This window comes from Rhinatrema bivittatum, chromosome 4, assembly GCF_901001135.1.
Source record: "Rhinatrema bivittatum chromosome 4, aRhiBiv1.1, whole genome shotgun sequence".
Lineage (NCBI taxonomy): Eukaryota > Metazoa > Chordata > Amphibia > Gymnophiona > Rhinatrematidae > Rhinatrema > Rhinatrema bivittatum.
Window position 1 is genome coordinate 155174963 of NC_042618.1, and position 15253 is coordinate 155190215.

The following is a 15253-nucleotide window of genomic DNA, read 5'->3' on the forward strand; positions in this document are numbered from 1 at the left end:
TGACTTATAAACTAACTGAGCACCCCAGATGTGGACCCTAAGATTGGGTTAGAAACTGGTTGAGTGGGAAGCAACAAAGAGTAGTAGTAAATAGAGTGCAGTCTGACGAGAGGGGCGTTATTAGTGGTGTGCCACAGGGATCAGTTCTTGAACTGGTTCTTTTCAACATTTTCATAAGTGATATTGAGAATAGACTATCTGGAAAGGTTTGTCTTTTTGCAGATGATACCAAAATCAACAACACGGTAGACAGTCAAGAAGGTGTGTAAAAATAGGAGGGATCTAGAGAAGCTTGAGGAATGATCTAGAGCCTGGCACCTAAGATTTAATGTTAAAAATACAGAGACATGCATTTATTTAATGCTTTTGTATACCGTCATTCTGTGACCAATTATAACGGTTTACAAGAAATAAAATAATAAAATCAATAAAATCATAAACTTAAATTAAAATTACAATAAATATCATGACAAGGTAAAAACAAATACATTTCAAAACATTAAGAAAATAAAATAAAATAAAATAATATAAAACTAATGGTTATGGGCTGCAAAACTCCAAGAGAGCAGTACAGTATGAGGGGTGAAATTCTTCTAAGCATGACACAAGCAGGATGCGAGGCTTATTGTATCTGATGAACTCAAAGTGACCAAACCACTGGATAGAGTGATGGCAAAAGCTGGAGGGATGCTTCGGTGCATAGAGAGAGGAATGGTCTGCAGAAAAATAGAGGTGATATTTCCCCTGTATAAGTCCCTAGTGAGATTCCATTTGGAATACTGTATACAATTCTGGAGACTACATCTTCAAAAGGATATAAACCGGATGGATTCGATCATGAGAGTAGCATATGGGGGCAGACTTAAATATCTAAACATGCGTACCCTAGAAGAAAGGTGGGATGAAGAGATATTATTATACAGATATTTAAACACCTCTGAGGTATCAATGCATAGGAACTGGGCCTCTTTCAATGGAAAGGAGCTCTGGAATGAGGGGGTCGTGGAATAAGGGTAAAGAGGGTAGACTCAGGAATAATCTAAGGAAACATTTCTTTCCAGAGAGGGTGCAGATACATTGAATAGCCTTGCAGTAGAGGTGTTAGAGACAAGGACAGTATTTGAATTCAAGAAAACATGGGATAAGCAGAAAGGATTTGAGAGGGAGTGGTAAGGATTATAGAGCTGCATAGTTGGTGTGGATAGGCAGGCGAGATAGTCTGTGTGGTCTTTTTCTTTTGTCACATGTTTTTTTCTATTTTAACTTTACGGCAACTTTATTGGGTTTTTTTGTTCTTGAACCTGATCACATTAACATATTTAGATTTTTTTTTTAATGGATGTTCCTTGGCTTTAAATAAAGATTTTTGCAGATGTGGCTCATATAAGAGACCAAGTGAAGACAAATTTTACATTTAAGACAGGAGGTTTTGGATAGTGGTGCAAGTTTTGTGTTATGGTATCTTGCTAAATGTAAAGATACACTTGTTGATAATTATGCATTCTTTTAATCATGACCAGCTGGTGGGTCGTTGAAAAGATAGGTAAGTATTATAATTGAAACTGAGGAATTCATCTCAGACTAGGACCCATTTCTTTCCATCTATAGATTCTTTGCTGTTGCAAGAATAAGATTCTTATTTATAGCACCAGCAGCAGCAGCAGTCATTGTGCATTATTATTTAAATTATAACAGATTATTTTAAAATGCTTCTGCTTGACCTCTTGTCTTTGCTAATATAATTGTCTCACTTTTTGAATTGCATTTTGAGCTTACTCTATTTTATATATTGGTGATCCTAGTTTGGTTTGTGATTATTTTTATCTCGGAAACCTATATCTTGCAAAGAGCTTTGTATATTCTTTGTTACTATTTAAAATATTACAAAAAATGATAGTCCTTACTCCTTAGTTACTTTGGGACTGTTTGGAATACAAGGTCATTTTGCTTTATTTGATTGTTTGTTATTTTTGATTTGACAGAAACAACAGATTAATGCTTTCTCTGCACACAACATGTGTAAATACTGCACCCTGATACTCACAGCATATGGCAAATAAAAGAACACATACAGAAAAGAGAAAACAAAAACACTTAACAAATAAATAAATAGTCCCTTTCTCTGTGGGGTGAATTGGTGTACTTGTGTGCTCTCCAATCAGATGATCATCAATTGGCAGAGTATCTTTGGACATCTGGAGCAGTGGTTCCCTTCTTGAGCCTCATTCTAACACCATCTCTAGCTTCATTTTACCCCATCACCACCTCTGGGTTTCCTTCACACAGACCCTCCCCCTCTCTGATTCTCTCTCATACCCCACTCCATTTCCATTAGCTTTTTGTACTCCTTCCCAGGTCCTGTGCTCCTGCACACCCCCCTACATACACTTTTTCACACATAACCCCTTCTCCACTACCACCACATGGTTCTCGTACACCCCTTACTCCAGTTCTTTTCTCCCGAATCTCTCTTCCCCCTCCCTAACTGTGGTCATCTCAGACCTCCTGCAGATCACTTGGCAGCACTGACCTTGGAGAGGCAAAAGTGTTTGAGCCTTCCTCATATCCTCACCAAAATTGAACCTTTCTCTTGCTTTCCAACATTCAACCTGCTTACCTGCCCAGCATTTACCTCTTTTCCCATCAACTCTCCAAGTATTCTCTTCCACATTACTTCCTTTGGCATGACCCTCCTTTAAGCACATACTTCATCTTGTACCACCAGCATTTACCCCTTCACCTCAACCCTCTTTCAACATTTACCTCCTCTCCCTCCACATACAACTCTCACAATCTCCTGGTTCGAATTCCTGAGTGTCTATGTTTAATGTTTATTTATTTATATCCTGCTTATGCCCAAGTCCTAGGTGGCATACACTGAAAACATACATAAAGTCAGATGAGTCCTGGGATCATAAAGATCTATGGATCTAGCTGCTCCAGCCCCTCCTCTCTAGTTCCTTGTACACTGCCTGTCAGGGAAAGGTCTGAGGCAGGGAGAATAAGGTTTAATCTTTCCTTTGCTCTTACTGCTCCAACCTCACTCCTTTCTCTCATGTCCCTGAATGACGGAGGGGATGGGGGGAGCAGAGCAATTTCCTGACTCAACCCCTCTCCTCCTGTTCCCTGCAGGCTACCTGGAGGGAGGGGCTGGAGCAGGAAACAGAGGACTTTTCTTTGATGTCTGAGTTTGGGGACACTGACCAATAGATTCTGGGCATGATCCTACTGTGCCTATGCCTAGCAATGCCTCTGATAGCAACGTGCTATACAAATACACAGCTAGCTCAGAAATAGCTGGCCAGGCAAAATCCAAAGATATCACACAAAGAAAAAGGACTTGCCAATGGTTGCACAGAGCCAGGGCTCAAACTCATCCTCTGACCCATAGCTGTGTGCTCTTGCCATAAAATCATATATTCCCCTTTAAGAGCTTGTAAGAGACAATGAGCCAATTCAAACATTACATTTTCTCATACAATATATAGAATCCCCAGACAATGACATTATGCATACTACCTGCACAGTAAAGATGGAAAGATTTCAAGCATTGTATTTTCATAAATATTCCGCCCACCAGCCTGCTGGGGCTGCTCATACATTAGCGTGCTAATGCTTTGGAAAAAGGAGCTGTACACATACAATTAAAGTAAATAAAGTAATTAGACCCTGCAGCAGGTTAGAAGCAACTCCAGGTGAGATTGTTGAAGGCAAGACCTAAGGATTTTCAGGTAGGATATAAGTAATGTGTCCATAGTACTATGCTCCACTATATATACTAAATACTAAGTCCAAGGCAGGGTGAAAATCACAGAATAATGTGAACAGCTGCTGAAATAGGTGCATATTGAAAAATGTGTACATAGAAAACTGCTAAACACACAGAATACATTCAAGTACTGGGAAATTAATAAGCAGGCAACTTAAAATTCCTCCCCATCTATTGGCATGCCCTTACCCAGGGTCACTTTAACCACTTAAGGGGCTCTGAGCAAACTTTTGTGGATAGGCCCCCTTTTATTTTTTCCATATTGTTCCCTCTTCACCCTAACCCCAGCACTCTTCTCCAGCTTCCCCGCCCCATTAACCTAATGCTGCTGGCCCACTGCTGTGGCTTTCCTCCTCAGTGCCAGCTGATGGGCAGGAAGCTGCATGCTGCCTTCTCCTCCTGGCTCATGCTGGCCAATGTAAACATACTTCTACCTTCTTCCAGCCCACGTAGGTCTACACAAGTACATCTCTGCCTTTCTCATTGTAACATAGTAAATAATGGCAGACAAAGACCCTAATTGTCCATCCAGCCCACATCGGACCATGCAAGTGCAGCATGAGGCATCTTCCACCTTCCGACCCATGCAGGCTGGGTGAGCATTGTGTTGAAGGTCTTGTGCTAAGGGTAGGGATTGTGCAAGGATATTAGGTACCCTACGAGAACCTTCAACCCTACACCCCTCTTCCTCCAAAATAACTTTCAGGGCTATATGCCCCACTCTGAGATCTTGATAGTGGAACCCAACTATTATGTCCCCAACACCACCCTTCCAAGAACAATCCTGTAAAATCAAGGATTTTAAATAATAAACTTTATTTTGTCTTTAGATATACAGATATATAAATCTCACTCTATATATACAGGTCATGTATAATATAAATATGTTTCAGAAATCATCTGATGAATGTGTCTTCTGTGATAGACTAGAGTTGCAACTTTCTCACCCTTATTTGCATAAATTTACATATATTTGTCCCTTCGACCCCCTGAACCTGCCTCCTTTCTCTCTTCCATCTGTTCCTTGTACCACCATTGTCTCTCTTTCATGCCCTTTGCTCCTTTTATTTCTTTCCCTTCTCTATTCCCATGCCCTTCAGTCTCCTTTCCTTTTATGTCCCCTGCGCCCTCCTCTGTGTTTCTCCCTCCTCCGGCCCCTGTACTCCCCCCTCTCTCTCCCCCTCCATTCCCTGACTCTGTCTCTCTGTCTCCCCCTTCCCCCCACTCTTTTTTCCCTTCTCTGCTTCTCTCTCTCCGCCCTGTGGTTTAAGTAGCTCTCTGCTGTCACCTTCCAGCAAACAGTGGGGCCGACAGAGAGGATACTTGCCACTGGGCTTCCTGAGATGCAGATGTTAGAGCAGCTGCGAGGTTCTGCTAGAGAGGAGAAGACTAAGCTACGGCCCTGCCCCTTTCCCAGTCATGGCATGTGGGGGTGGGGGTGAGGCAGCAGGGGAGCTGCTACGGAGAGCTGTGCTGAGTCCTGCCCCCTCTCTTCAAAGCTTCTAATCACTGGGCAGGGGAGGTGTCTCAGCTCCATTCTTATGCTGTTGACCTGCTGCTAGTTCTGCCTTCTCATCCCCATTTGTAAACAAGAAGAGTTGTGGGAGCAGGACTTTTAGTCTGCTTAGTATTTCTGACCAGACACTATACAGATCAACTGGGCAGTTGGGTACCCTAGGGAAGACAGCATACAGAACAGGTGAAAGACCAAGCCAATTACTGAGAATCAAAAACCACAATAAAGGATGGTAGACATTATAGAAAGTCCACTGAAATTTTAGAGGATTATTGCAAATTTTATTGACAGCTTCAAAGTAACCATAGTATGTTTGTAATCCATTTTACATGGGGGACCGTATAAAATGGATTACAAACATACTATGGTTACTTTGAAGCTATCAATAAAATTTGCAATAATCCTCTAAGATTTCAGTGGACTTTCAATAATGTCTACCATCTTTTACTGTGTTTTTGAACCCTAGGGTTGACTACAACATAAAAAGAAAATCAAGAAATACAAATATTTATAAATTAAAAGAAATCCATGCTGAAGTGGTTGAAGATAATCTATAAAATGGCTGGCTGGCCAGGCTGAACTAGCATGTTTCTCCTTACTAATCACCATAGAAAAAAAATTCAGATTCTAAATGCCATCTCAATAAAAATGACACAAACTCCCTCTATTACAAGATACTTTGTGAAGTCACACAAAACGCTTAAAAAATGGCACTCAGAACTCATATAGCAAACTTGCTATACCAAAACAGTACTAACACCAAAAGCTCAAACAGCAACAACTCCTATCTATGAAAAGATAACACTTCAAATATTCTACCGGGCCCTACAACACCAATATACCTCCTATTGGGAAAACAGAAGAAGTTAGACTACTACCGATCTCTACTCAGAAACTGCATGCAAGGTTACAAGCAAAAGAGTACAAATTAAGTTAAAAAAAGAGGAAAAGAAAGCCAAAACCTTGCTTGGAGCTCCAAGAGGGTGAGAGACCAATGATCCACCCTCTTCTGGTCCCCTGAAAAGAACTATAAGATGCAGAGGGGAAGATGAAAAGAGGCATACCAAAAAATGGAAGCATAAACCTGGAAATCATGCTGAGGTGGAAGGAGGCCAGAAGTTGTAACTAGAGCTGGGAAGAAATGAGAAGCCCAGGGAAAGATCTTTCAGAAGGCCAGAGTTGGCAATTCCAGAGAGTCTGCCTAAAATAGGTAGCCAGAGAGTCAGCTCAAGAAATTGGTCACCATAGTTGCTCTTATTTGTGCCATCTTTCTCCACCGTCAATGCTAGGGTGTCCAACTTTTCCATAGACCTGGACTGGATACTTGAGGATCGAAAAGTGTGGTGGGTAGTGTACCCTTCCCCCATCACTCCCCATTATTTGCATATTTTTGCTCCCATTGCCCCTGAACCTGCATCCACTTCCTGCCATTCACATTCTCTCACTCACACACACCTAGGCACTCTTTTTCTCACACATACACACAGGCTTTCTCTCTCCTTCACATGCTCTCTGTCTCACAGACACACACACATAACTCTTTCTCCCACTCTCTCATACACATCTATGCTCTCTCTTTTCCACTCACATATGTACTCTCTCTCATGTGTACACAATGCTCTCTTTCACATGCACACACATCACTCTCACTCACAAACATACACTTTCTCCCACACACATGCTCTCTTTCTCTCGCTCCCATTCACATACATGCTCTCTCTCTCTTTCTCTCTCACACACATAAACCTCTCACTCAGGCTGGGTCTCTCCCCATGAAATTCACCTGCAACCAGGCACAAATGAAGATCAAGTCTGATGAGGCATCGCCCAGGGTCTCCACAGCCTGCCCTAGTATTTCTTCCCCTTTCCACCATGCAGGTGTTTTCGTCCTCGGTAAATAACCAAACACAAATTCCTAGTCCCAGCCTGCATTTCCAGCCATTGGCTGCATTGCAGTGCACCTGATTGGCCAAAGCGTCTGCCCCTCATGATCAGGAGTGGAATTATTTGTGAGAACACTGACTGATAGGTGCTTTCCTTTTTTATGGCCACTACAATGGAGTGGGTTGTTGTCTGCCGATCATTCCCACTGGGCCTCTCTTCTTCTGGCTATCAGGTTGGAAATGGGTCCATATTGTTGACAGGACATTCAGTGTTTGGTTACCTTTGTAATTGGTCTCTGTACAACTAGTTTGAAAACTGGTCTGTCTGGTCCAAACCCTGGCAGGTGGTCACCCTTGGCACCCCCGACTCTGCGTTTTTCATCTTGCAGTGCCATAATATGCCTTGAATAGATTTTCTGAGTTGGTATGTCATGCTCCCTTTCTGGCTATATTCAAATCCAGTTTAAAAACTCTCCTGTTTGAAACTGCTTTAAATTCAAAGCACTTATCTATAATAAATATACTTCTTATAGTCTTATTTGTCATGTATGTTTGTCTTGACTAGATTGTTCACTCTATGGAGCAGGGACTGTTTCTTATGGGTATCTATATTATGTTGCATATTTCTAGTAGTGCTTTAAAAATGATAAATAGTAGTAGTTAAAGTACAGTGGTGGGGTTAGTGTTATCACTCAGCCCAATTTTCAAAGAGCCTGATATAGCTGCCTAATTCCAGGAGTTAGATAGCTAACTCCTCTGAAAACAGACCTTGCATCATTATCTTAGCCTATATTTCCAGGGACATTTTAAATTTTAAGCAAGAAAAATCTGTAAATTTCTGCCATTTTCACATTTGAACTTATAGGAGATAATTTTCAAAGACTTATGCAGGGGTTATGTGCATAAAACTGGCATATATGCACATAAGTAGCCTCGGTGTGGGAAGTGAATCTTCTGAAGAGCAGGAGTACGCACATACTATCACTACTATGTGGATAAATATGTGCAAATAGAAAGTGTTTCAAGGGCACACACATTTAAGTATTTTATAATTGGAGTATGGACATATATCACCGAACTGTACACATCCTTTTACACTAGCTATTTAAGCCACAAAATTTAAGCCTCACTTGTGTTTTAGGACCTAATGTTAGTACCGGAGACTGGAAATTGGTAGGAGTTGCTTATGAATGTTTGCTGTTGCTTTAGTTGGAATACTTGTGCCTGTTAAGAATTATCTGTGTGTTGTTTTGGTGCTTTATTTATAATTTCTTGTGTGTATGGCTTTTCTGTTTGTCCCTCATGATGCCTCAGGGTATGTCTGCTTTCTTTGTGTGATGGGGCTATGCCAGTCACTAACATTATCCCTATGTGATTTTTCTATTATCTAGGGGCAGTAGGAGGGGTTTTAATCATTTTGATTTCTCCCACTGTTATAACCCTACATTTTGGGGGGATAGGCTTTTTAGGGTATAAAGATCTATAGAGCATGCCCAGTGCTTCGGTGGGTTAGAGGGTGATGAGCAAGGTTGTTGATAGGAGGAATGAGGAGTTGAAACCCTTCCTAGATTTCAAGAGAGAGAGAATTGGAGAGCTAGAGATTTCCATAAAATCCCAAGGCAAGGTGATTGGAGAGCTGGAGATTCTCATGGATCTTACAGAAGGCGATTCAAGCATTTAACAAAGAGGTTTTGAAGAAAAGATTTTTTGAGAAGACTTTTTGGATTTTGATTGACTAGTGCCTGAGGGAAAGGCATACCTCCGGTATCCCAAAGGGCTGAGACAAAGATCTTTTGATACATTCAACCAGTTAACAGAATGGATGAAGAGAAGGATGTAGAACTTTGAGCCAATACCTCAAGAAACTTGAATTTTTGATAGTTGAATTACAATTGAAGAGTTTGACTTTTTTAAAACCTTGCTGAATATTTTGATTGGGGATGGGTTTTTCCGGCCCAGTTCATGCGAAAATTGGAACTACACTCTAGCTATCCCACTCTCACTATTGAGGATGTTTTCAATCAGGATGAAGATGCAAGAACAAGAAAAGAAGTGTTTAGAATAAGTATGGACAGAAAAACCAAATTTTTTTTTATTGATTATTGGATGCATGCTGATTCTTATTTTTGCAATTCTGACTTGGATCCTCTTCCTTAAGTTACAGTAAAGACTTTTATTTGAATACCAACTACGGACTCCAGTGTTTTCTTTGAGTGTTTCCCATGTAGACTTAATAGGGGATGAATGGACCCTTTTGTGATTCTTTGTTTCTCCCTTTTGTGCTAATTTTGGCTTCTCTGCTTTTATTCTTTACTATTTGGCGTCTCTTGGAACTATTTGACCTAGAGTGTGAAGGATTACCCTTCTTTTCAGGGGGAAGGCATTTTGAAACTGGATACTGGATTCGGCTGGGAAAACAACTTGGGGATTTATCATGAATATTGATTTTTTGATCATGATTTTTTTTTATGTTTAAATATTTGTATTATTAATATCAACAAAATGAGAATAACATCAACAAGAATCCACTAGCACATTATAAAGAAACAAAGTTGCAACCTGTTGGATTGGACTCTGATCCCAACAGGAGCACATTATACTCGTGATTTTTTTTAAATATTATTTTTCATTTTTTTCCATAATGACTTGGATCTTAATTTTCAAACTTTAAGTACATTTTATTTGAACACCATTCTAGGTCTCCAGTGGTTTACTGCTATCTGTATCCCAAGGGAAAGACTTCTCACCTGAGAGTACCACTGACCAGTGACAGAGTGGGGAGAATGTGAATTCTGATGACTGCATCCACAACTGTACCGGAGGCCCAGGAGGTAAAACCTCCCTCACACCGGATAAATCCCAGTATCTCCAGGAGCTCTTGTGAGGAATGTGCAAGTAAAGAAGTCTGGGACATAGAAGAGCTGCCTGGGGAAATTTGTGACCCCCCTAAATTTGCTGCACCCCACGAAAGGAGGGGTTATATCCATAAGGACAGAGTTTAGTAAGAGGCGAGTGTGGAGAAAGCCATGAAACCCCTGCCAGGTTCAAACTAAGTGGATAGTTTCCCTGTCACAGTTTATATATGATGCCTCCCTGATAACAGCTGCATGGGAATATAAAACATAGATCATTTAAAATTTAATATTTAAAAGTGCAATATCCCGTTACATGTTTTTAAAGGATTGTTCTGGGGAGGGAGAAAGCTTTTGATTGTGGTGTTACCAAAATCTCAAGGGAGGGAAGGGGAAGGCTTACGGACCTATGCCCCAAATCTTTTAGGTTCTTAGCAATGCCCTATTGTAGTCTACTCGCAAATTTGGGAGTAAAATACAGAATATATGCTGATGATATTCATTTTTTGGACTAGTATTGACGCCTTTGGGGGAAGCCTTAATGTTGGTCTCTAGGAACCCAATATTCAAAATGACACTTAGCCGGCTAAGTGGTGGTACTGACTATCTGGCTATGATTAGCGGGCACCACATAGCTGGATAAGTGGCTTAGCTGGCTAAGTTTTTAGCTGGCTAAGAAGAGGCGGGGAATGGGTAGATCAGGGAGGAGTCCAGCGGGGGGTCCAGAAGCCATCCCCTGCACTCATACCCTCGGTGCCGGTTTCATCATGGCGCCGATAGCCTTTGTCACAGGGGCTACCGGTGCCATTGGGCAGCCCCTGTCACATGGCCATCGCCACCATCTTGTGCTCCTACCATGTGACAGGGGCTGACCAATGGCACCGGTAGCCCCTGTGACATAATATGGGCAAAGGTTATCGGCGCCATTTTGAGTACTGGCTTTGGACGGCCGGAGTGCAGGAGGTCACTCCAGGACCCCCGTTGGACCCTCAGGGACTTTTGGCCAGCTTGGGGGGGCCTCCTGATCCCCACAAGACTTGCCAAAAGTCCAGCGGGGGTCCGGGAGCGACCTCCTGCACACCGGCCATCTGATGCCAGTACTCAAAATGGCGCCGATCGCCTTTGCCCTCACTATGTCACAGGTACCGACGGTCAGCCCCTGTGACATAGTGAGGGCAAAGGAGATCGGCGCCATTTTTAATACTGGCAGCAGATCGCCTTTGCCCTCACTATGTCACAGGGGCCGACCGTTGGTACCTGTGACATAGTGAGGGCAAAGGCGATCGGTGCCATTCTGAGTACTGGCATCGGACTGCCGGCATGCAGGAGGTCACTCCCTGACCCCCGCTGGACTTTTGGCAAGTCTTGTGGGAGTCAGGAGGCCCCCCCAAGCTGGCCAAAAGTCCCTGGGGGTCCAACGGGGGTCCCGGAGCGACCTCCTGCACTCCGGCCGTCCGATGCCAGTACTCAAAATGGCACCGATAGCCTTTGCCCATACTAGGTCACAGGGGCTACCGGTGCCATTGGTCAGCCTCTGTCACATGGTAGGAGCACAAGATGGTGCCGATGACCATGTGACAGGGGCTGACCAATGGCACCGGTAGCCCCTGTGACAAAGGCTATCGGTGCCACGATGAAACCGGCACCGAGGGTGGGAGAGTGCAGGGGATGGTTCTCGGACTCCCCGCTGGACCACCAGGGAGTTTTGGTAAGTCTTGGGGGGGTCAGGAGGGTGGGGGTTTGTAGTTAATTTTAATTTTAGCTGGGACACGAATAGAAATCGCTGTATTAATGCATCGGGGCGCCATACGGCCGAATGCAACATATCTGCTGCCCAACAAATCTGAATCACGAATGCAACTTATGGCGTCCCTCTGCACATCCCTAATAGCAGATTGCTAACTCCTCCCCTCTGGGGAGCAGATCTATAACAGATTGCTAACTCCTCCCCTCTGGTGGAGCAGGTCTATAACAGGGAGATACTGATCAGAGACAGGTGGGGAGAGAGAGAGGGGGATGCTGGTCAGAGACTGGTGGGGACAGAGTGGGGAGGATTGAGAGAGAGAGAGGAGAGAGACTGGTGGGGACAGGATGGGATTGAAAGAGAGAAAGATAGTGTTGGGGAAGGAGGATCTTTTGTACTGCACATTCTAATTCTTTGGCTCTTGGCATGTAAAAGTTGACCACTTAGGCACTAAGCGATGAAGTAGCAGTATGTGTGACTGCTTTGCTTTGTTGAACATTTATCAGCCACTAAGAGTGTCGAAGTCTGTAAGGCGTAAGCTGCTACATGTACAATCCCCCTGGCAAATAGAGATGTGCATTCAAAATGAAGGGGCTGCAGCATACACCTGAGCATGACGCTGGAGTCTCAGCAAAGTCCCAAGCAAAAGCCCAGACCTCTTCTTGGGATCCCTCCAGACCAGGTAAGAGGGGGCCAGGGAGAATCCTGACCCCAACATTTTGTCCGGGTGATATGGAAGGGTGGTAGGGAGACTTTGGCATGTCCTGTTTCTTTTTTTTCTTTTTTAAATTTTTTGGGATGTTTTATTTTTAATGTTTATTTCATTTTTTAAATTAAACAAAAACATTAAATGAAATGAAATTTGTGAAAAAAACCCACCCCCAAAACAAAATTAAACTAAACAAAGTGTTTTACTCCTGTGTACCCCTACTGGCAAATACATCTTATAGAGACATTTGCCTGTTGATCTGAGGACAAAGTATGTATTATAACTTTTAGAAAAAAAGTTACAGCCCCTACATTTAAGCAATCATTTGGGGGAGAAGTTTCAGTATTTTCTGAATTTTTTTTTTCATTTAATAGGTTGTATTTTCTGAATTAATATGTATTTAGGTAGCAGCATCAGTGCAGGCTTAGTGACTGTAATCCTTAGGTGTGGTAGCAGGATGTGGTGAATGACTGTAAAACCCAGGGTTGAAGAAGGCAGCATATGAATTTAGGTCAGGGATAAGCAACTCTGGTCCTCCGGTGCTGCAAACAGATCTGTTTTTCATGAAATCCACAATGAGTATGCATGAGATAAACTTGTATACAGTGGAGACGGTGCATGCAAACATATCTCATGCATACTCATTGTGGATATCCTGAAAACCATTACTGCCTGTGGCATATGAGGAGCAGAGTTACCTACCCCTGGGTTAGGTAGATATGTTGAGAACTGAGGGACCAGGCATGTATGTTATTGTTTACTGCTTTTGTAGAGTATGTTCAGTTTAATATGAATGTATGTTTTTGTAAGTCAACTAGGACTGTTTGGCATAAAACATTTTTAAATAAATAAAAGGGGAGGGCTTAAAGAAATTGCCATGATGGACAAAGTTTCTTGAACACCTGTAGCATGAGAGTGAAGGAAAGGAGGTGAGAGGAGAGACATAAGTGAGCCTAGAATCCATCCTCTGCAGGATGTTCTCCTCCATACAATGGAGCTCTCCCTGCATGCCCTCTAGTAGTTTGGCTAGCTTCTCATTTTATACCATCATCTTCTTCTCACAGACATTTAGTGGCACCTTTGGTCTGGCCATGGTAGGCTATATTGCCTCTTCAGCTCTCCTTGGCATGGTGGCATCTTACCTCCTTGGAGAAAAACTGTTGTGACCATGGACCTTCAGTGGACGACAGGGACTCATCCTCTGGCTGCTGCATTTCCTCCTTCTCTACCGTCCTATCATCCGCTGGCTCTCCTTTGCCATTAGCCTCTATATTGCCATCTTCTTCCATGCATGTTGCTTGCCCTGCTGATGACAGGCCCAGACCTTCCACATGCTCTGCACGCCTGTGTGACTGCAGCATGGACTTTCTGGAAGCAATGTCATCGTCTTCTCCTTACAACTAGGCAAATAATAATAATACTTGGTATAACAACTTAATTTTTAGGGAAACAGCTAAGTATATATTTGTTGATGGATGTTTTTAAACTGCTTGTGTAAGGGCAGTGCCATTCACTGTAAGAAGAACAAAACTAGAAGTTGGAAGCATATGCAGGTCCTAAGCATGTGGCCAGCAGCATGGCTGGATGTGTGCTATTCATGCATATCTATAGAAACTCATTGTTGATTGGATTGTGCTTTGACTGCCTCCTTGTCCACAGAGGATTCTTGACACTATTCCACAAATTCTGCATAGCAGTCGCTAAACCAGTTTCCCAACACTCTCCTGGAGGCACACCAAACTAGAGATAGATGTACAAACATTGAAGACCCAGGGGATGCACATCTATCTCATGCATATTCATTGTGGCAATCCTGAAAACCTGACTGGAGGGGGTTGGGAAACCCTGGGCTAAACTACTTTGCCTATACTGCATAAAGCTTGCAGAGAGAAACTCTTGATGCCGACACTGACAAACTAACAGCAATGCTTAGCTGTGGCCAGAATCATTATGGCAAACCATGCAGGCCTGCCAATTGTCTGTCTGCTAGCAGGCAAAAGCAAACCGGCAATTAACTAGTTGCAGGAGGCTGACCTTTTGAAAAGTAGGGGTTTAGCACTGAAATACTAATACAAGCAGGGCTTTGAAATCCCAGTCAGGCCATTTAAAAGATTACTTCAGGAACTGTATTGCCTCAGGATGCAGTCACAAAACCTTCACTGGCTTTTATTCTCGCCTCTGCAGGAGCTGGCTACCTTGCCCACTCTATTATAGGCTATAGCAAACAAGCCTCAGATAACCCTGGACCTTCCCCCAACTCAGCTCCTTCCTTTTTTATAGTGCTTTAAAATCCAAACGGTGCAGGAGCCATCCCCAGCCTCCGGCCCTGCCAGGTCCCAGATACTGACCAGCCCTGAGACCGGGGCCATTCTGTTACACAGGTGTGCAGCATACGGCTGTACACCAGAACGGCGTGGCCTCAGGGCTGGCCGGCACCCTTCAGAAACCAGGGGGCAGGAGAGACTGGCGATTAATCCTGCCCTATTTGGACAGCTATGACCTCACAGGTAGGCTAAGCTACAACCTATGGAGAGGGTGGGGGGATGGGAAGGTTGAGGAGGATTTTTTTTTTTTATTGCGGTGGCACTGGGAATAGTGGGTTGGCAGGAAGCATTTATTTTTGTTTGTTTTTTTCCCTTTAGTTTGTGTTTCTTTTTCTTTTGCTTATTTTATTTCAATGAAATGAAATGAAATAAACATAAAGCAAAGAATAAAACAAAGGAAAAATTCCAGACAATGGAATGAAACAACATTTTCGATGTGCACATCCCTCTTCCATC